Source organism: Dendropsophus ebraccatus, chromosome 12 (assembly GCF_027789765.1).
Source record: "Dendropsophus ebraccatus isolate aDenEbr1 chromosome 12, aDenEbr1.pat, whole genome shotgun sequence".
Classification (NCBI taxonomy): Eukaryota; Metazoa; Chordata; class Amphibia; order Anura; family Hylidae; genus Dendropsophus; species Dendropsophus ebraccatus.
In genome coordinates, this window is record NC_091465.1 from 60,197,605 (window position 1) to 60,221,969 (window position 24,365).

The 24,365-nt window shown below is 42.8% G+C and overlaps 1 protein-coding gene across 1 annotated transcript in view; it reads left to right on the forward strand.

Moving 5' to 3' along the window:
• Positions 1–13,203: 13,203 nt before the first annotated feature.
• GRIK4 (glutamate ionotropic receptor kainate type subunit 4) overlaps positions 13,204–24,365 on the forward strand; it is a 219,493-nt gene continuing 208,331 nt past the window's right edge. The window contains exon 1 of the mRNA XM_069948873.1: positions 13,204–13,327. The gene's annotated coding sequence lies outside the window, so the exon portion shown is untranslated. The remainder of the gene's footprint in view (positions 13,328–24,365) is intronic.

The window sequence follows — 24,365 nt, forward strand, 5'->3', positions numbered from 1 at the left end:
AAGGCCAGGGCTTGGATGTTTGGCTCTACTATACACACTACTCACAGGACTTCCTTTCCCTTACTTTTTTGGCAAACCACAGCACAGCACTCAGCTATACAATTGCGTAGTGTTGCTGAAGATGCACTGGACCGGTTGCACTGTGCTGGGAGATAATTTACAGGGTACATTACTGATAGGGGAGAGAAGGGGTTGCTGATGCCCTGGTTTTGTAAAGTGCTATGTAAGCAGAAATGGAAAAAAAAACGGCAGCAGAAGGGTTACACTAAGCACTGAACTGCATAGAGGGGAGATCATACTGTGGTACTGTATATGTACAGTAGTTTCACTGATATTAATACAAGGGACTGCTGCCTTGAGCTTTAAGAGTGGTAAAAGGTAAAGTGAAAGTCTTTATTTTCCTATAGGAACAGCTTAGATTATCTGGAGCAGTCAGAAAGACTCAGTTTGCAGATACACAGCTTAGGCCTTCTCCCCTTGTTCTGCACATAGCACATGCTAAACTCATCCCCCACTTCCTGTGTTCTATCCTGGTATAGCCGTTAATAGACAAATTTCCTCCAATGGCCCGTTCACACTATGGAATAGTGCCTAGACTTATTCACCTCTTGACAAATCTAGTATGGCCATAGACTGGATGAGATTTACTTATGGGTGTAAAACACTGGTCTTAGTTCATTCACAATTCTAACTCACTTAATCTTTGCATGGCAGCCTATTAGTGGCGCCCCCTTCAGGGAGTGTGAGACACCTTGCTAGACTAACACATGTCTACTGTCAGTCTAGTGAAGGGCTAATGACAAAACACTCTACCAGTTATCGGTTACTTGTGGTTCTCAAGCAGATGTGAAATTATAACTCCATACATGCGGGGAATTACCGTATAGTAGCCTAACCCCTGGGGAATCACAGACTGTGAATGGCGTAAACAATGATCTATAGCTAGTAATTAGGATTGCACTTCCGCCAGTAATATAAGCGAATCTCTTAATAATAATTCAAGAGGAAATTGCTGTCTGTGCATTTCCCTAATATTTCATGCTAAGTACTTATAAAGCAGATGTATTCCTTAAAAGCTCATTGACAATCACTGGAAGCTTCTCGGTGCCGTCTTATTTGGGAGAGCTTCAGAGAAAATAAATTGAATGTAATCTAGGATTCTTCCTGTTGTATTTCTCGGCCTGTTCCATTGTCTAATCACAATCTGATCGCAGAAACAAATCCCTTTTAACTGAATTTGCTGCGACTCGCTTTGTGATGTAACAATTTGTCAGCATTGATATGAATAGAGCAATAACAATGCTCTTCACATTTTTAGACGACTGCCATAGAGCATCTGTCACCCCCCGGTATCCCTGTCTGCACGCACTCGCTTCTCATTCACAGCAGTCACTCAGGGCAGATCTGATTGGTGGAGCACCTATCAGTCACTTGGCTGCATAACGCACCCTGGGGACTGAGTCTGAGAGGTGTTTAGTGATTGACACAAGTGTCGGGGATGGGGTGGGGGTGGTGCTCCCTTACAGATATTCTATGATGCTGTGTTATGTTATAACCATGGCAGGATTACTATTCCTGACACGCTCCGGCTGGTGCTTCCAATATAGTGAGGAGGAGAGGGAGGCTGATGCACAGGCTGTGATTACATTTTAAATTAAACTCATCTTGCTGATTTTTTTTTTTTGGCTGAGTGTATGTATGCTCCTGTGCACACCAGACACGACAGGAGCCAACCAGGACGACACATTGTGACTTTTTCTCTTTATTGTTTCCTTTTTCCTAGTGATTGCTATCTTATAGGGCAATGTCTGAGATTTATTATATTTAGCCTGGGATTTATTATATTCAATTACAAATCATAGTTTTTTTGTTGTTTATATCGTTTGGTGTTATGTATTGCACTACTGCAATGATATTTGTTAGTAGTATTATATTTACACACATGACTGTAATAGAGAAAGCAGCGTTAGTTTAATAAGAACAACAACAAAAAAAAAAACGTTCCGAGATTTGGTTCTGTTCCAAGAAGGAGAGTCAATTCAGTAAAAAGGTCTAATTCAATCAGTTTCTACCCTGCCTTGTCCTTCTGCCTACTCTACTTTTCCATTTACGCCAATATAGAATTCTAGGTCATTTGGCTTAGTGTATCTCCTTCTATGTCCTGGTCCAATATCCTATGCTGATTGATTTCTCATCAGAACTCCATTTTTCTTTAATACAAAGCTCCAAAGCTGCTGCCTGGATATACAATTAATGCATAGACTTCAGCATGTTAACAGACGCCACTAGAGATAGTTTACTGCATTTTATATCATTAGATCAATGTGTATGCAGTGAGCTTGTGAGCTCCCCCTAATGGTGGCTGTCGGTAAGCAAAAGTTTATCATTCAACTTGACATCGGTGTAAGGGCTTGGAGTTGAGATTTGACTACTAAAAATGATATTTAAAAAATTATCAGAATAGAATTTTAGACTTATTAGATGAAAAAACCCTGTGTTTAAGGTAGACATGTGAGTATAAAGCCAAAGTCTAAGTGGTGTTACTCTGAGCACCTTTAGATTCCATTGGTAACTTATTAAATCCGCAACACAGGTGATTTTTCATCCCTTTGTTGGTGATTATTTTCTTTGATCACTCCATGCTCCAAAATAATAATGTAGCCCAAAGTTTAAGTGAATAATCTCCACCAAATATAATGCATAAGCACTTCATCACATAAAAGGTAGGAGATTCTTTTGCCATGAGATTAATTACAGGCAGTTAATTGCTTAAGGCGACATAAAGTGATCTCTTGAGATGAATATTTGATAGTAACCCATTAACGGCCAGGGCATTCATAGCCTCTATTACCATTTCATGTATGGGCTGTTTCATGGCTTTACAATTTTCAGATGTTAAACTCTCAGAGCAGTTTTTCTGCCATTCTTGTTGTGCATATAGATACAGACCCTTTTAACATTACTTATTCCAAAGTTTACTTTCTTTTTAATCATAATGAATTAATAGTATTTAAAGGGAATCTATAACAGGTTAGACTAATCTAACCAGCTGATACGTTCCTGTTGCACAGAAGACACTGAGGATGAAGGTATGTCTCTTTCTTTCCTCCTCAGCGCTGTTCTGATGCAGTTAGTTGTTTGCTGCATGGTTCGGTGAGATCAGTGAGCCCACCCTCATAGTGCCAATCCGCCCCCCGGCCGGCCCTTTCTAATGATAATTTGTCAAGCAGTCTGGATCGGCGCTATGGTGGCGGGCTGTGCTCCTAAAGGCCTCCCAGTGTTCCTAATGATCTTACCGGACCATGGGTAACATGACTAACTGCACCCAAACGGCACCGAGGATGAATGTAAGAGACATACCTTTCTCCTTGGCATCTCTTGTGCATGAGGGACAGTAGATTAGAGTTGTCTAACCTGTTGATAGTTCCCCTTTAACGTATATGCATTAACCTGCAGGTTAAGTGAGTTGTGACCAAAGATCCTGTAGGTAGTGATATTACAAGGTGTCACCAACCCAGATAGCACAGTGATTCCACTGGTTTCCTTACATTCCTCCAGGTTGGCCCAGTACCAAGGGGTGCTCAGATATTAGGTGGTGTTAAACTATCCTCTGGGACACACTTTTTCAATGTGTTCAGTGATTGGTAAGTAATTTAGTAGTAATGAAAATGTACCAATATTTTACTTGATTAAACAATTTTCCACAGTAATTGGAGCACTGCCTTTTTAAGGGAACATGAAACCCCCACTCTCAAGTGTCATGTAGCGGTAGGGCATAGTTTTGTACCTTGTACTGGGGAGGGATCATAGGGAGCTGGGATGAGGAGGTAGAAAGGTTTGGCAGCCTGAGGTGTAGGCGTAGGCAAAGGTAATCTTTGCTGGTTGGCTCCCAGTAGTTATACACATAGCAATAATTGAACTGCAGTGTCTACTGTGGGATGCAGGTACTTGTGCCATTATAGCTATGATATTTATAGGTCTGGTCTGAAGCCCTTCCAGATCCTAAACTTGAACAAGTTTCTCTCTCCCCCCCCCCCATACCAATCTAATAAACACAGCATTTCTGTTTAGAAATCACAGGACCTCATGGTAGAATACATAGATATAGTCCACATACACCTTATACCTTTGACAGCCAAACCGGCTGCTTACAGAAGTCTAAGGTGTATGGAGCTCTCCGGAATATCCACAGACAGATGATGTTGGGCGGTATGTCAAATCATTGCCCAACCCCTTTGTTCTGGGAGAGATAAGCTGCAGTTAGAGAGCTCTTTCTGTGGCTTACCACTCCCCACAGTGAACACAGGAACACTCGGCCGTGCTGAACGTTTCTGCATATTTGGAGGACCGTTGGAATATTGTTTGGTCATCATTTATTGACAGTGTATGGGGACTTTTAGACCCAAATATACTAACACTTATGTACATGTGTACTGCATACTGTCCACCATTCCAGTAATGCAGCCATAACTCTGTATGGATTCACTTCATTATATATCTGTACACAGGAGCTCTGTTTCTCTATGATGAGCTATATAATTTTAGATGTATGGAGCCACCACTAGGGTTTTGCATATTGATTTATACATCTAACATACTCTGGAACTTTAGATTGTCATTCTGGAACCAGATACCTACTTAATAATAACCCTATGGGCCCTGTGCTACAGGTTTTGTTGGTGCTGTATTAAAGTAGGAAGTTTTTCTTTTTAGTGTACTGCATCGATCCTCCTAGGAATGTATAGAGATGTTAGCCAATACGTTCCTATGTCTGTAAGTACAATGAAAGTGATCTGAGGAACAAATTACCCATGTTCTAACAATAACCTCAGCGAGTACATATCGACCTAATGTTTTAGAATAATCTCCCTCCCTATCAAATAAAAATCTTTAAGAAGAGCAGAGAAACGTCTTATGTCTAGGGATTCAGCAGCTCAGGACATCATGCTTCTTAAAATCTGGATAGAAACTGATTAAAATTATTGGTTGAACTTGATAGACTTGTCAGCCTTACCAGCTATATAACTAGTAAATCCTTCCCTTAAATACATTTTAATTTTTTTGAATAAATTTAGGTAATGATATAAAATAATTTGGGGGAATTTATTAATGATTTATACCAGAAATCTAAAATAAAAAACTAGCAAAGTATTGTGCAAGTCTTATTTTTACTAGGAAAAAAAATTGCACGTTTTCTGGTATTAAGCATTTATAAATATCTACCCCATTGTCATACAAAAGGCCTTCTACCTTTCTCCCATTATGTCTATGTAGGGTTTGGTTAACTATTAGAGATGAGGGAACCGGGTTCTGGTTCGAGTCCAGCCGAACCTGAACGTTCGGCATTTGATTAGCTGGGGCTGCTGAACTTGGATAAAGCTCTAAGGTTGTCTGGAAAACATGGATACAGCCAATGACTATATCCGTGTTTTCCACATAGCCTTAGGGCTTTATTCAAGGTCAGCAGCCACCGCTAATCAAATGCTGATCGTTCGGGTTCGGATCGACTCAAACCCAAACCCGGTTCGCTCATCTCTATTAACTATGTATTTTCATTTCATAGAATAGGGGCAGATGGGCATAGTTTTTACCATGCGTCCTCATGGTCCATGTTCTTCTCCCCACCACCTCTTCTCTCCTTCAAATATACATTCTGCCCCTTGTTTGTCTTCACAGTCTTGTCCACTATCTCTGCATGCATATGTTGGCTCCCGGCCTCTTAAAGGGCCGACATGTGCTAAAATTCTTCTTCCTCCCTGTCATGTCATGCTATTATAGGATCCACTGCTCATTCCTGCCTGAGCAATAAGGTGTCTAAGGTGTCCTGCAAATACTGTGGAAATACAACCAATATGTATGGTGGGATAACCCCTTTAAGTTTGTGTATCATTACCCAACTATGGCTACCAGTTTAATGAAGGTTTTACAACTGAAGGGGTAACAGATCACCAAGTCCTATGGATGTCTTATGGGCCTGGAAAAGCTCCCTGGGAAGGAGCATGCAAATCAGCTCTTCTTTAGAAGGAAAAAATCGGATCTTCTTGTTTTAGAGGCAGCCCTGTGCAAATCAGTACTCAAACCATAAAAGAATCCTCGGTCATGACTGTGGTTATTACCCAAATTAGAACCAGAAACTGTAATAGTGCACCAGGATTCTTCCTTTTAGAGGTGAGATACTTTGCACGGTTCTGGCCTATAAGGTTCCCTATGCCAGCTTGCCCCCTTAGACCTCCATCAATGACTTTACATCTAGCCACTTAGTACCCTGGGTCGCACTAACAGAAAGCAAAAACCACAAAACAGCTGCTGAGCGGGCAGATTTACAGTATTTTTCTGCATATAAGACTACTTTTTAACCCAGGAAAATCTTCTTAGTCAGGGGTCGTCTTATACAACAGGGGGGAGATTTATGACAGGGTGTAAATATACACCTGGTGTAAACTGCCCGCAACAGCCAATCACAGCTCAGCTTTCAGCTCTGGTAGAATATAAGAGGAGCTGTGATTGGTTGCTGTGGGCAGTTTACACCAGGTGTATATTTACACCCTTTCATAAATCTCCCACCAGGTGTTTTCTTATAGGGCGAGTGCTGAAAAACTTTGGAACCAGACTGTAGAATCTATTTGGTGTGTGTTGGAAGAGGGGTAGTCTTATACAGCGAGTACATGCCAAACTCTAGATTTTAACTGGAAAAGTTGGGGTTGTCTTATATGCCCAGTCATCTTATATGGTGGAAAATATGGTAGGTTAGAAATTTAACAAACTGATAAGGGGCAAAGGTGCAGTCCAATGACAGTGCCACCTATAAAGTCCTTCAGTATGGCCCATGCTACTACTAATGTAGGTCTATGGGTACTGTGTGTTTGTAACAGGTATGAGTGAGCCGACTAAACTTAGTGAAAAGTTTTTATTGGTCAGGGTTTGAGTGTTCAGGGCAATGAGCGGTTTGACTTTTGGCCAAAGTAAGATTCTGTGCTAAGGTGAGCTGGAGGAGAGACGGTAATCTCTTGCAGAACTTTGATTTATCATTTAGCTTAAATAAGCCGTCTACTTTGTACACGTCAATATGGAGGAAACAGTAAGTGTACCATCACAATATAGGGCCCACATTTGCCTTCTGTTCTCGGTGATTACTGGGGGTCTTCTGACATACTCAATTATCCTGTCAATCGCTTTTGCGGTAGAAACTTCATCATAATGTTTAAGCTCCATCCCATTATCCTTCATACTGACTCTCAAATTACTTCTTATAGAGACATGCTCCATCACACTTTCTGTTCTCCCTATGCAACCGAGAAAGTGTATGAATATTAATAGTCCAGCCGTCTGAACACCCATAACCACAGTCCAATCATCGTCTTCTCCATAAACAGAGGAGAAACATTGCCATTCTAACATTTTTAGCTTTTGTTATTTTTCTCACATCTTGTATCACACATTTTTAATAGTAATATATCAGGATTTGGACAATGCATGCAAACATTTCTCTCTTCCTTCCCTTCACAAGGGGTGTGTTACTTTTTACTATATTCTTAGGGACACATACGCTATGGTTCTTTGGGCTTATTTTTAACAATACTATCAGGTTAGTAGTCAGCTGCTTTCCCAGGGTAATAAAAATTACTTGTACTCAGATGCCCCTAGGTCTTAATGATAGAGCAGGATAAGACTCATCAGTAATCACCAGGCCAGGTAATATGCACAAGCTTGTATGTGAGTAACTACTCACCAGGATGGTTATGGCATATAGGAGCAGTAACTGCTGCAGTTGATTGAGCAACCACTCACAGAGGGTGGCTGCAGTAGACATGAGTAGAGAACTTGATGAGTGGACATTTACTCAGTAAGAATGAAAATGATAGGAGTAGTAGTACTCACAAACGTATTTGTGCACACTGCTAAGAGGCAATAACCACATATACTGGTCAATATCAAATATATGAGGAAAGCAAAAGCTAACTGCAGAACAAGGGTAACACACTAGATGCTGGCCACATCAAGCAAAAGGATAGAGAGGACAAAGCCAATATCACCAGCAGGTGCACAGAGTAAAAAACCATTGGGTAAACACAAGCCACATCAACAGCCAAATACCACTAAAATCTATTGTGGATCCAATCCCTCAGCATAAAACCCAACCTGCATACAGCATCTGGGCTAAAATAAAAAGCAGGAGATAGTGGCGTTAATGTTGATCCGCCAAGCATAACATCATTCCCAGAGTGCAGTCAGTGAAGTCGCAGCTTATTGCTGTGACTACTGAAAAATCTCTGATCATTTTTTTTTTTTTTTTTGCAAAATTGCTGTAAAACAGTAATTGTCTGCTTTGTGTGAATAAACCTTTAAAGGGGCTGTCCGGGTCAACTGGTTTTCTTCTCTTTTCCAGAAGCAGCCCCACTCTTTTCCATAGGTGGCATCTGATAAATACAGTGCAGCTAGACTGCGTTTTAAAGGGTTTCTCTTGAACATATCCATGTTATTTGCTGCTAAGAACTACACATACTCCATGTTTCCTATATACTGGAGCTGCTATTGAATTTTTGTTTCTGAGTTTGAGGCAGACTGCAGCTTTAAGGCGGTAATGTCTCTGTGTGTTCAATCCTGTATCTGGGATTAGTCTATTGGCATGTCTGCTTGTATCCCAGATCCATGGTCAGACGTATGTACACGAGTACTGTATCCTCCCCCACAGTGGTAACTGTGATTATTTGGGAACATCAGCGCTAGTTATATTTTTAGCAGTAACAGAAAACTCTTCGTATCCTTCCATCTTTCCTCCCTCTGCATTCTCTCTTCTCTGGATTGCTTATTTGACCTATTTACCTCACTTTTCTGTAAATGACAGCTCCCCTCTGATTGCCTGGCTTTCACTAACTACACAGATTAGACGTAGAAGTGTGACTCATTGGCTGGTGGAGACGCACTAGGTTCCTTAGAGCATACGCTCCGTCTAGATGTTTTAACACCAAAACTACATGTATGACACTGGCAAATGGATGGCTCATCTGCATGTCCCTCGATAGTTTATTAGCTTTAGATTCTGTTAGTAGGTATTCTTCTCATTACACTGCAATGTTAATGTCCAGCACAAGAACTTTGGGTCCACCAGAGATACAAACTATGCTATATAGGACAAGTGCATAAGCCCCTTTACAGGTGAAGTACTGTGAAAATAAAAAATTACCGGTAGGCAGCTGGTGCTGGAACATGATAAAGAATGTTTACTTACCCGTCCTTGTACCCCCATAGCACTGCTCTCATCCCTCTCGGACAGATGCCGGATGTCATTTTATCCAGGCTTCCTGGCACATCACAGACCCGACTCCTGCTGCTGCAATGGCACGGCCCTGCTGATGAATTGCCTGCTCAGCCAGTTAATGACTGCAGCGGTGTCCCGCCCCTGTCACTGATTGGCTGAGCAGGCAATTTATCAGCAAAGTATGTGACATTGTTAGAGATTAGTAAGGCATTGCTGTAGGGGTACGGAGATGGGTAAGTATGCATTCTTTCTGTTTCCCCACCCTATGTCTGCTGGTGATTTTTAATTTTCATGGGACTTTAACTTCAGTGTAGCTTTTATGGGCCATACAGTATTGTGACAGAACTGGGACCCGGTTAAGGTGCCCATACATCTTAGACTAAAGTTGATAGAGTACAGGGTTGGGCGTGGAAACTTTTTAACCCCTAACCCTATTGTTCTGGGAGAGATAAGTCACCACCAGGGTGCTCTCTCCTCCTTACAGAAAACACGTGAATGTTTGGTATTGCTAAATGTTCTTGTGTATAGAGAAGCCAGGAGAGATAACTGTTGCCTAGGTAAACAACTGACCAAATGTATGAATACCTTTCCAACGACTTTTGTGCTACAACTTTTGCTCAAAATATATAAATTGTACAGCCAATGAAACACATTTAGGCTATGTCCCTACGTAGTATTAGACCGGCCGTTCCGTGACCCGTCCGGGTTACGGAATGGCCGGTCTCTGAAATTAATCATCCTGGCCGGCACTGCAGTACTGGCCGTGTGATCTTTCATGCCGCAGAGTTCTGATGCGGGCGCACGCCCGCATCAGAACTCCCCACAGCACACAAAGGAGCTTGCGACTGCTCAATAGTGTGCACTAACATGGGTTTCTGCGGCCGCTATTCAATGAATAGCGGCCACAGAAAACTGACATGTCAGTTCTTTGCGGCGCTGTGAGGGATCCCGGCTGGAGCGTATACTATGTGTATACGTTCCGGCCAGGATCCCATAGACGGCTATGTAATGTATATTTTTGTAAAACCACGGCCGTTGTGTGAACATAGCCTTATTATGCATAACGTGCCTTGTCCAACAAGGGGTGTGGCTTATAAGGAAAGGGTGTGGTATAGTGAAAAAAGGGGATGTGGCTTAAACATAGATGGTAAGATTTTGGTGCATTACCTATGCCTAAAGTAAGCAAACTAATAGCTTGTCTAAACTTAGACTAGTCAGCGCAAACTTAGAACAGACAGTTTAGGGATGCACAAGATTTATCAAACTCTGTTCTAGATCTGGCCCGCTGTAGCCTGTCCACCTAGGTTTTGTTTAATGCCCACTAAGGCTGGGTTCACACTGCGTTTTCAGCATACGTTTAACGGATCCGTTTTTTTTAACAGACAAAAAAATTGTGTCAGCAACGTTTTTGTGTCCGTCAAAAAAAACGGATCCGTTTTGATCCGTTTTTTTTCTATAATGAAAGTCAATGGAAAAACGGATTAAAATGGATGCATACAAATGCATCCGTTTTTTGCAATCTGTTTTTTATCCGTTTTCATCCGGATTGCAAAAACGCAGTGTGGAAAAAGCCTAATACACAAAATTACTAAATTCATGCAATTGTTTTGTTCCCTATGCTTTTCCATCTTTCAGGTGACGTTCTTTCTACTTTGAACTGCTGTAAAGCCTAAGGCTATGTTCCCTCTGCATATTTTTAGGTCAGAAAAATAAGCAGCAGTATATATGGTATAAGTCCAGAGCATACCCTCCGATTCTGCAGCATATTTTACAGTTTTGGACATGACACAGCTCCATTTGCCATGGGGTAAAGCTGTATCCTGCTTTCCCAGCATGCAGAACACAGTAAGTGCTGTCACAAATGTAAGCGTAATTGATATTCACACAGAAAAAAAAAATATATGTGACTATGCTGCATGTTCCTTCTAAGGGTCTATCCACACGTACAGGATCTGCAGCAGAACTGATAGTGTGTTATCATTTAGTTACACTGATATCTATAGCAAGGATTCCAGGGAAAAAGATATGGATCCAGCACATCCAAAAGAAAACAGGACTGTTAAAACGTAAAACTTTAATTCATATTCGGAATAAAAACGAGACCCCCTCTAGGGGGTGCTATGACTGGACCAAGCGTTTCGCGCATGCGTGCTTAGTCATGTCTAGACATGACTAAGCGTGCATGTGCGCAAAACGCATCGTCCAGTCGTAGCACTCCCTAGAGAGGGTCTTGTTTTTAATCCAAATATGAATTAAAGTTTCAACAAACTTGGTCCCGGATAAAAACAGGCCGACACCCCATATAATACTTGTATATTGATATCTATAGCATAAAATCTGCAACATCATATCTGCAAGTGTGAATGGGCCCTAAGGAAACCATTGGGGCACGTACCCTTTGGACATGCTTTTACATGCAAATTTTGACGCCAAAATAAGAGATAAAATTGCCATGTTTGCAAAGCCTTATGCTGCTCATAACCAAAACATTTAAGTGGGACTGCAGTGACTCCAGTTACCCCAATGTAACAGGATGTCAAGAAGCCGGGATCTGGGGTGTTGTTTGAAGGGTCTCATGTGATACAGCTGCTTTAGATGACTCTTGTCCCTATCTGTAAGTGATTTCCATTCACTAACAGAATAGCCTTTCTGCAGACTTGTTATTGATTTCTAATTTTGTTAGTGACCATAATGTTTTGTCCATGTCACTCCTGCAGACACCAGGAAGCTAGCGGCTGATGACACCAAGTGTTGAGTGGACCCGTCAAACGGCTGCAGAAGTTGGAGACCTGGAAAACATGGATACAGCCAGGACGGCATCCATCTTCTGCGGCAGACCTAGGGCGGCATCCACCTTCTGTTGCAGACACAGGGCGGCATCCACCTTCTGCAGCTGTGGAGAATCAAATATTGAGTGATTGGGTTCGGTAGGCGTTGCCGAACCCGAACAGTTTGACAGATCCACTCAACACCACATGTGATCTCTCAAAACCTAAGCTGCATAAGACTTCCCTACATGAAGACAGCAATGCTGCATGTAATTAATAATTGTTAGTGTGGTCAAACCGCGACCTGAAACCCAAAAGTGGGGCAACAATTGGCCAAAATCCAATCCAACCTTTCTGAATTTTTGGTTGTATAGCGCACACGCCTTTGCTTTTTCCTTCTTTTATTATTTTTACTGCCAAATCCCAATTCTAATAAAGTTTTACGACAGCAGATTGCAGACAGACACACACACAGGTATTCTGATGCGATTTGCGGTCACATGACACATGTTCTTTTTAGGCTTAACGTATATCTCTTCACTATTTCAATCATGATTGCAGTCACCTTTCCTCTAATAAGAGGCAGATCTACAAGAGATCGCAGTATTCCGATGGTCCGACGCCAGTCGTTTAATGGCCCCCTTATTATCTGACATTGTATTAGGCAATTGCTATTTATGCAGTTCTTTAATCTATTCTGTCTAGGTGGAGCTTCGCTGTATTGATTCCAGATCAGTTTGCACTTGTAGGGCAGTGTTTTATCCTTATTTTTGTCTGACGTCATATTTCCAGCCAATCCGCCTGTTTCCATCAACTCCATTTCTTTCAGTGACCCCCCAGTCTCTGTGTCTAAGTAGCCCTCACCCCTCCTTTTGCAATCCCTTCTTCCTCGTAATCCCTCCTTCTCCATAGCTCCCTTTTCCACAGCCCCCTGTCCTCCTCTCCATCGCATCCTCCCTTCTTTTTCTTCATGTCTCTTCTTCTCTGCACTGCCTCTGTGTGTTGCTGGATAATCCTGAAGGAAGACGCAACTCTGTCTCATTGTCTCTTCTCCCCCTCTGCATTACCCCCCAGATGTGCTGGGGCCACTGCTGCTGCATTTAGGAGGCTACGTCTGTAACATGACACCAGGGGCAAAAGAATGAAGCATGGAAGAGAAAGAAAGGGAAGACACGGACTATCCCCCAGCTTCGTCACAAACACCTCTTATTATTAGACAAGACTTCATAGGAAATCCTAAGAACAAGTCAGAGCACTTACCACCCGGGGAAGGAAACATGCACTGAGCAGATTTATAAAGGTAAAAGAAGTCCACATTTCCTATTCCGCTTTCTATCCTATGCGTTCGCTTCTCTTTGTAGAGATCATTCATAGATAGATATTTCGCTACTCTCTATCGATGTCTTGTGTTCTCCCATATCATCAGCTGCGTAAAAAACAAAAGCTGTTCAAAATTAAAAAAAAAAATTAGAAAGGTACCACAAAGCCAATCAGTCATTCCGACCATCGCTCGACAACCTCTCGGTTAACCCCTTCTAGATTGGCTTTTCTGATAGACACGTCCTAAGTTCTCCTTACATGTGTAGCAGCCCCCTCCCCGCGCAAACGTGTTATCAATATAATAGCTGCTACTCATGGAGTAGTGACGTTAAGACCTGTCACTTGTCAGACAGCGGAAAAAGGAAGGTTCTGGTGCCAGAGGGGTTAACACGATCACTTCCTCCATATGAAATCAATGGTGTGTATCGTATTTATTATGTAAGGCTATTTGTGCATAATGCAATGCTGCATCATCGGCAGCAGCTGCGGATATCCTCCCGGGGAGTTAACATGTTAACATTACCTTAAACACGGCGTGGCGATTGTTCGGATGAGGGATCTGTCCCCAGAATGTCTGTATTCATTCCTATAAGGTAGTGAATGACATAGACTTTGCGGTGCTATATTGGTTTAATAGGGGCTATTGGCGGCTGGGTAATGAGTATCCCCCCTGAGCGGCATGTAATGAGTCTACGTCTGGTTATGAATGTGTGTTCTCTTGTGCTCTGCTGTGACATGAGCGGCAGGTGTACAGGCCGAGGGAGAACTGCACCAGCTGCAGATGCAGCTTATGGGGATTTTTTCTTTCCCCCCAGAATGGTTGATGCTTGTACCATTAGATACTAAGCAGAAGTGGACATGTTATGTACATGAGCAGAAATCCTAATGAAAGTAGAAACGCAGCCTCACCATGAATGGGGCTTGACGGAAATAAAAAAAATAAAAAAAAAGCTTCCAGACGTTGGTCTGACTTTTGTTAGGAGACAAATTGTAATTATTGGATTGTGTTACACAGCAGACGGGGTGGGCCAAATGTTAATCTGCCTTGTGCTAACGCTCAGGGTGCTACAGAGCCCGAATGGTGCAAAACTATTCCACATAGATCTATAGGAATCAGCTGCAACTATACTGAACTAATATATGTGCTCAGATACACATCCGTTCTGCTTTATAGGCTATGCAGTCCTGCAGAATGGGAGAGCAGGTAGCAAGGTTTTCATTATAGTGTCCTTTAACTCTTTCCATGCAGGGTACAGGAGACGTGTATATATATATATATATATATATATATATATATATATATCTCAGATAAGTCAGGGCATACAAAAACAATAAGTTGTTGGATACTATTGCCCCCCTCAAAAGCCCCCATGAACTATTGATTGTACAGCGATATGAGAGCGCCCTCTATGTTGCCGTAGGATCACGTGGTTGGCTTCACAGCTCTTTTACAATTACCGAGTGTTGCTGTCAAATGATCCCTCCTGACCAGTTAGCCACAAGGGATGTTTTGCATAAAGCACATGCCTTCCTGTATGCCAACTGCGAATCTGGAAGCCATTCATGGAGTAATATATCACTAGCTTACTGCCATTTGGGCCCTAATCCAAAGGTAACTCTGGTAATAAACCTTCTGTAAATGTGTGAAATGGGTTTTCCAGTTTTAGGATTTCCTGAAATGAGATTGCAGCAATGATGAACTGGTGCCCGGGACCACCACCAGTGCCAGTCATTTAGAGGTCCTCCGATCTGCACTTATTTCTATAAAACCTTTGAGATCAGTGACTGCTCGTGTGGGATTCAGATCCAGAGCGGTATGAATGTTTACTAAGACCTAAATCCTGGGTATAGCTGGAGGTATTAGTACCTGGATTCCTTTAAATGTAATCTTAGAAATAGGACTCTTCATCCCCTCTCTACTACCAGAAATAAACTCTGAGAGGATAATTTGCTCCTATTATTTTGACTAGTATTGTATTTTTCTATGAATGTGCTTAGCCTGAAGGCAAGAACAAAAGAGACATATACTTACCCTTCTCACTCCCCTCCACTGCTGCCATTAATCCAGACCCAGTCAAATTGCACATCGCTTCTTGTTTTTCGGGTCGGCCCATGCACTGCCTGCTCAGCCAATCAGCGGCCACAGAAGAGTCCCACCCCAATCACTGATCGGCTGAGTGGTCTGCACACACTCCTCAATCACAGCAAACACTGTGCATGGGGAACGGAGCTGGGAGAATGGGAGCAAGGAAGGTAAGTATGTGTTTTAGGTTTTCCCCCAGGCTGAGGACATTCTTAGAGAAAAAGGCAAGTCGGAACAGTCCTTTTTGAGAATGGACAGATAAGATTATATATATCTGTGAATTTGTTGGCCAGACTTCACATTTACTTGTCTAAACTCACCATACTATAGCTCCCTATGAGTTTGGATCAGTAAACCTGTGTCCAAGCTGAGACAGACATAATAATACTCTCATATATAACTGGCCTAAGAAAATGCTGCAGGCAAGAGCATTGTCATGCAATGTGTACGGTGCTCATGCCAGCAGCAGCTCAAAAGGTGGCACTGGCAAAAACATTATCAGCATTATGCATCCAGGGTGTAAACACAGACGGTACAAGCCAATCTTATTCACAATCTGAGGCGCCATGCTAGCATAACACAGATACCTGATTTTTTTTCCTCCGATGCAGCATTCTGATTCGGTCAAAGGTTGGACCGTCAGTGTAAGCCATGTGAATAGTAGCTTTGTGCAGGCTCCAGCATCCATGGCCCAAACTGCAATGTCTTCCAGGGAGGCTTGCTGGAGTTGACTTCCCTTTGGATTGCAGTTCCTCGGTGTCCGATCCCAGGGCTCTGATCCTGTGCAGGTTTCATTAGTGTCCAGGCTTCTTCTCATTTACACTTTCCAGCTGTGCAGACGGAGATATTGCGACCATGCAAATTACAGACTGACATTTAGAAAGTCATTTGTGAAATGATAATTAGAAACGTGATTTTTGCGACTGTTCTCGTGTATCTCAACAGCGCAGACTCTTCCTACACAAGGGCCTGCGTGTGAAGACTCATTTAATTCCTTTATGGGCTGCTAAATGGAAGAGAATTATAAATGGAAAAATGTCAATATTCTCCGCTTAATGGAATTAAGGAAAAACCCAGACAAAAACACCAAATCGGCGAGGGCTGGGGTTGCGGGCAGTGGTTCTTTGCTCTATTAAATAGATTAAGTAAAATAAAACTACATGTGTGAATGAAGCCTAACAATTAGCCGCTGCTTTCTATCAGTATTGGGCACATGTTTAGGATCGGACTATGGCAAATCCAACATGGATTTTTCAAAGCATCCGCAGATAAAATCTAAGGCTGGCACTCTGATTTGTGCCATGGATATGGCAGCGGAGTTGCTGATGGATTATCAATGGGGCTAATCTGCGGCTTTTCTGTCTCAAATCCATGCATATAATATGCATGATGCAGATGTTGAGTCTCTAGCGGTCATAATCCCACTGAATGTGAATGGGGTGACATATACCTTATTTGCAATGGATACAGGATAGTGGTGGATTAGATGAGGGTTTAGGCAAAGAATCCAGCCCTAAATCCTTATCATATCCTGAACCTGTGTATGTACACATGGCAGATTTGTTGCAGGAATTTCTACAGTTAAATATCAATCCCATTCATCTCGATGGGATCATTTTCTGAGCAAGCAAATGAATTTCTGAGAGTCCCCTTGAGATGAATTGCAGAATGAAATAGGGGCACATGAAACACTCTGACCACAAATCTCCCAGAAGAAGAAGGAACCTCCGCCGCAGACACCTAATATACAAACATAAAAGATAAAGGCCACCTGGTCCATCTAGTCTGTCCTAAAGGAAATGGGCCACTTTAAAAATTCAATCCTTTCTGCAGTAACCTGCAGGAGATATATTGTTTTGTAGGAAAAAAATCTGTATAACCTTTAACTCACCAATCTCTTTCCTTATTCTGTGCATAGGAGCCCAGTGGGCGGCCCAATTCAGTAACTGACAACCTTCACTATATTACTGAACATGCAGAAATAACTGTCATTGATTAGGACCACCCACTAGACTCCTAAGCCCAGAGGTGTACACGAATAAATGACACCTTATACAAAACCTTCCTATTACGCTAGTGTGAAAGCAGCCTCGGAATCAGTCAGTCAGGCCCCTTCTCCTTCTGGAAGCTTCCCCCAGTGTTCAGACAATTTCATGCATTTCTCTATTTTTCGTTCTCCCTGCCCCCCCCCCCCCCCATAAAAATGTCTGTTCCTGCTGTTAGGGAGATGATTTGTGTGACTCTCCTCTCCTGCCTAATATAAGCAGTATATACCTGTATGCAGATTGCCCTCCATAGCATTGTTACCTGGGCTCAGAGGGAATAGTGCTCTAGTGCTTTAATGAAGATGACATCTATAGCCTTATGTATATCAGACAAAACAAACCTCCACATGAGATGGATACAGACAATATAATGAACACTACAATTTGCTCACAATGCGATTCTGCATATGCTTTCCTGGTATAACAGGCATAGCTGTTTACAGGCAGCATCGCTCCATAGTCTTAGTAATCCAATGACCCCTAAGTTCAGATGCAATTTACGCTCCACAGAGCCACAACTACCTTGCTTTATAGACTCACAGCCAACATGAGAACATGAAATTCAATGGTTGGGTGGAAAAGTCATTTTCGGAAAGACTCTGTAACTAAACTCAAGCACTGCTGTCTTTTTCTTTTATATATTTTTGCTAGTGTTTCTTTTTGACCAAAGTGGACGTAGAAATTCTTTCTCCTCCATCTTGTCGAGAACCCTGGTGAATTTACCTTATATTGCCATTCCCCTACTAGAATGTCTGCTAAGCTGTTGGTTTAAATAATGATTTCCCACTTGAAATGTTCCAAGATGAAGCGCGTTTCCTTAGAAGAATTCTTAAGCCAAGCATTTGAGCACAAACGTCTGGAGACCGGCAGCGTCACGTGGAATTGTTCTCCAGGCTGTGAGGCCGGCTTGCTGGTTCTAGGTGCTGTTGGGAAGAATACATGAGATTGAGCGAGTAACATAAAGTACAATGAATCCTCCCTAAGGTGGTGTGCCCGGTGCTGGTTCACATCAGATGCATATCATACAACATAGCCTGTGCAGTTATATCAGTGCTTGTTATAAAATATTCATGTGCTGTGAAATATTATGCTATTTCTTATGCTAATCCACGTAAGAATGAACACACCATAGTCTCCATAGGCAACTTTTTCCATAAAGCCGCACATACTAACACCTCAGAGTTCTCCTTCACAAAGTCTTTTTAAGACCAGATCTTCCGGCATGGATTTGGAGGTACGTAACCCCTTTGGAGATGCCATGTGTATCCTAGAGTCCTCAATACAATATACTAAAGACTGATATGGTTCGCAGCTAAATAACATGATCTCCCATTGTTCTCTAGATGGGTTCCTGATAAGCTTATAGTCTGGGCTCTCTCATATCTAGGAACCTTGCCTGCAGTGATTGTGCTCTAGAACCTTACCGCCGCCTTGTGCTGCTATTCATCGACGGATCACTTGTCATTGAGTCCTGACATTTTGGATGAGCGAGTTCTCTTTAGGAGAGCAGCTGTTCTCACATCGCCAGCTGACCACCTGCAGACTGTCTGACAATTGTACAAGATAGGTAAATGGTGTAAGCGGTGAGGAGACAGGTACATTGCAGGCATTCAGAGGGACGATACACAATCCGACCTATTGTCATCTGTGATGCTATAACATAACAATCTATGTGATTTTCTGATCATATCTTTATTATATAAGATTATTATGGTATGACAAGGTGGGGCTTGTGTTAGCAGGTGAACAGTAAGTTCCTGTAATGGTAAGAAATGGACAATATAAGGATCTGAGCTCAGGGATGGGATCCAGCTGGGAAGAAAGGGGGGGGGGGGTGCTAGAGAGCCCCCAGCTCCCTGACCTGCCATTCAGTGCAGTCAAGTCTCGCAGTAATATTATGACAGGTGAGTATATTTTCTGAGGGCATAACATGTAATATGCTTATTATTATATAAGGGCATGGTGTATATTACAATTAAAGGGAAAATGTCATTCCTGAATCATATATAAAAGCGCTGGCACAATTACATCATCCCTGCTTCTAGATTAGGATTGTACCATAGTAATAGATGTCTGCTTCTTTTTTCATCTAAAAATGCTTTTACCTGTCCTAAGTGTCACGGAGGTGTGTCTGTGGCACTGAAGGTCTCTACTTACACTCCCCCCCCCCCCTTCCATAGCATTCTGGCCCTCTATGTAAGAGTGCCAGAGGTTTTATATGTGATTTCACTTTAATGCACACACATAATTGGGGACATGATGTATATTGTACTTCTTTTTAGGAGCACATTGTGGATTATAATTAATATCAGGGGGCACAGTATGTATTATAATTAATCTCATGGGCCTGGTATGTATTTTAACACCAGGGTTTATATTATAATTTATTTCAGTTGACAGTTTATATTATACAGTATTTAATATTGGGGGGGGGGGAGCATGATATGGATTATAATTAATATCAAGTAGTATAGTGGATAGTATAATTAATAGTATATATTATAATCAATTCCGGGGGGCATAGTTTGTATTATAATTAATTTCATGGGAACAGTGTGTATTAGAATTAAAACCAGAATGCACCTTGAGTATTATAATTCATTTTGATGGGCACGATGTGTATCATAAAAATAATTTCAGGGGCGTGATGAGTATCCTAATTTCATAGGTTACTGTGTGTATTAGGCTAAGTTCACACATACAATTTAAAAAAAAAAAAAAGAACGGATGCTGATTGCAAAGAAATCAGCGTCCGTTCTTTGCTGCAGCGGCTGCATTTCATTAAATTCAATGCAATGGCGCCCACTGTGTTCCGACATCGTTATCTTAATGTCCGTTCTTTAGAACGGTCGCTGAAATAATGAACATGCCTATAGCTGTTTACACACTGTAAATATAAAAGTACTCAACAGTTAATAGAATTGCAGGCGCACCCAACGATGCCCACAATTCAGTTGTAAAAATAATAATGTTTCTGCACCGATACAGCCGAACAACCCCCCCCCCCCCCAACGTCTGACAATGTAACACCGTCTGTTGCTTTATAGTGAATTTTTTAGGGGTCACAGTCTGTATTACTAGCTGTAAGGGACACAGTGTATAAAATATAACTAATTTCAGGGGACACAGTGTGTATTATCATTAAAGGGATTGGCCACTTTATAGTAAAATTGCTTAGTATACAGTATTAGGCCATGTTCACACAACGTAAGTTAAGTATTAATCACAGCCGTTGTTGCCGATTACATTGTGCTGCAGCTAGAGGAAATTTCGGGCGGAGTGTATACACATAGCATACATTCCGGCCAGGATCGCTAGCGGCCCGCAAAAAACTGACATGTCACTGTGTGCAGCAGGGAACTCGGATGCGGACCCACACGGGTGCGCCCGCATCTGAATTAAGTAGAAAAGAAGATCATCTCTGAGACCGGCCGTTATGACAAAACAACCGGTGTCTTACGCCTTGTGAAAATGGCCTTAGTATATATATTCACTGCATTTACTGACAGCAGCTCCCTGTGTACCGCATAGAGCTAAAACCAGACTCCCCTCCTCCAGACTGTCCTGCTCTGTGGTGAGACTGACCATAAGATGGCTGACATGGAGGAGCATGTGACTATGCCCCTCCTCCAGTGTCCTCCACTGAGCCTGATTATGCCTATGGAGGACACTGAAGGCGGGGCATGGTCACTATCTTATGGACAGACTTACCACAAAGCAGGACAGCACAGCCTGGAGAAGGGGAGTCTGATTTTAGCTGTATGGGGTACATGGGGAGCTGCTGTCAGTAAATGCAATGAGTACACCTACTAATACTGTACACTGATCAATTTTACTATAAAGTGGCCAACCCCTTTAACTTTAAGGGGCACGTGGTGCATTATAACTGATTTCATGGGAAACGGAATGAGGACCTGTTGCATAAGTGAGGAGCCAATATATCTAGGTGGGAAACTCTTCAGAGATACAACATGGCTGGAAGAATTCAAGGAAGTCTGGGCCAGATGGAAAAAAGGTCTATCAGAGAAGATGTCACCTGTGAATGTCAATGTGTATTACATTGTGTTTCATCAATGATGTGTTAACTGGTAAATCTTCAGCATTATAATATGTAAAACAAAAACTCCCATCATAGCCTTACCATTGTTTAGGTCATCTGTAACAGCTGACATTTAACATGATAGAGTAAATACTTATTTAGCACATGTTAACCTGACATGGCAATAGGTTTTATTGATTATTAGCGTCGTAGTCATTTCCTGTGGTGCTATATGCCTAGGGCAAGTAGGAAAGCTGCTGCTAATCACATGACTAAGTCAAGCTAAAAACTAATAGCTAAATAACTAGGTATCTTCTAAATGCTATGTCTTGAGCGCTGTATGCACTGGTTAGTACCTACCAAAAGTCTTAAGGATATTTTGTATATTTAGTAAAGCCATTACAATATGGCGCTGACCTTCTAAACACGTACACGAGATGTTTGCATTCCCTAAAGCTTATGTAAGTAAACACTAGTACTATGCAAGTAACTCTTTTCATACCTCAGCCAATGAAGCACTGTCAGAAGCCTCAGTAGAAGAGTACACGCCCCTAGGATATATAAACTGGCTGCCATCTTTGAATAAAGGAGATCCACCTTAACCACCAGTGTGTCAGGGTGTTTGATTCTCAGTGCGCACTATAAACTTTATAACTTTTAATTTGTAACAGACAGTGAATATGACAATACTCTTGAGGTGTGTCCACTTCAAAAGTAGCCGAAGGAGAGACAACCAGTGAGCCATCTATAGGGTCCTGGGCACCCAAGGCTGTTCTGATCCCACAGAAGAGCTACTGTGTGCCAGTTAGAGTGTTTGTGTTGACCCCTATACACTGATGAATGTGCCTACAGATGACTACTGGAATGTGACCATAGATGGAAGAGGTTGGCCCAGCCATAAATCTTAAGCGTGTGTACTGCAAAGGTGATCGTAGTGTGATGCTTTGGGTAATGTTCTAATGGGTTCTACATATGTCTTGTTTTTCACATTTATTTGACATGTGTTACCATCTAATCATTGCTGTAGATTTAGTCCCTTCATGGCATATATTCTCTAAGGGCAGTGGCCTGTTTTAGGAGGATAATGCCCTAGCACAAATTGTTCAGGAATGAAGAAAAATGACAAAGAGTTCAAGTTGTAGACATAGGTAAAAGAAGGGCCTAAACTCAGTGACCGAATCGACGAAGACTTTGGTCCACCGTACCCACCCACAGTGGGTTCAGCCGTCAATCTAATGTGTATGGGGCTCTAATGACCGTCCACCAACAGTTGTTGGTGGAGACAGCTTGGATGAAAACCTGGAACAGATAAAGGAGAAGTCTGGTGGTGGTGGGGGGGTACAAAAGAATTATTTCAGGCTGGTGGTGCTCGTGCAGAGCCGCGTCCCGCTCCTGGACCCCACTGGCTGTCTTATGAGCTTCCCTCCGGCTATGACATGACCTGGTTGATGTATGCCCCGCTCAGTCAGTGACTAGGGACACTGCTGTAGCATACCTCCCAACCGTCCCGGATTTCGCGGGACAGTCCCGTTTTCGGGGTTCTGTCCCGCGGTCCCGGAACGGCCCCCCGTGTCCCGCATTTTAAGTGGCCCCAGCGAAAAAAACAATAAATCAGTTACTCACCTGTCCTCCGGTCCCAGCAGCTCCTCTCCCGGCAGAATGCGCACTCCCGTCATCCTCCGGGGCGGGCAGCGGGGGTACAGAGTCACTAACTGTACCGGAAGTGACCTGCTCATGAATCACTTCCGGTACAGTCAGTGACTCTGTACCCCGCTGCCCGCCCCGGAGGATGACGGGAGTGCACGCTCTGTCGGGAGATGAGCTGCTGGGACCGGAGGACAGGTGAGTTACTGGTTTATTGTTTTTGCCGCTGGGGCCACACTAATGGGGGGATTGGCTACTCTGTGGGGGGATTGGCTACTATGTGGGGCACTATATGGAGGCATTAGCTACTATATGGGGGGCATTGTTTACTATGTGGGGCATATATGGGGGATTGGCTACTATGTGGGGCACTATATGGGGGATTGGCTACTATGTGGGGCACTATATGGGGGATTGGCTACTATGTGGGGCACTATATGGGGCATTGGATACTATGTGGGGCACTATATGGGGCATTGCTACTATGTGGGGCTCTATATGGGGGCATTGGATACTATGTGGGGCACTATATGGGGCATTGGATACTATGTGGGGCACTATATGGGGGATTGGCTACTATATGGGGCACTATATGGGGGCATTGGCTACTATGTGGGGCTCTATATGGGGGCATTGGATACTATGTGGGGCACTATATGGGGCATTGGATACTATGTGGGGCACTATATGGGGGATTGGATACTATGTGGGGCACTATATGGGGGATTGGATTCTATGTGGGGCACTATGTGGGGGATTGGATACTATGTGGGGCACTATATGGGGCATTGGATACTATGTGGGGCACTATGTGAGGATTGGATACTATGTTGGTCACTATATGGGGGGATTGGATACTATGTGGGGCACTATGTGGGGGATTGGATACTATGTGGGGCACTATAATGGGGGATTGGATACCATATAGGGCATTTTTGGCGGGATTGGATACTGTATAGGGCACTATTCAGTCAGCAGCATGTGGTGACTGTAGGGGAGTGGCTATGGAGGGTTGATATAGGGGCGTGGCTATGGAGGGTTGCTATGGGGGTGTGGCTATGGAGGGTCGCTATGGGGGCGTGGCTATTGGGACCGCGGCGCACATGTCCCTCTTTGCTCTTTGCAAAAGTTGGGAGGTATGCTGTAGTCCCTGATTGGCTGAACGGCATGAAGTGCCCAGGGTGTGTTATATGCAGGGCTGGGACAA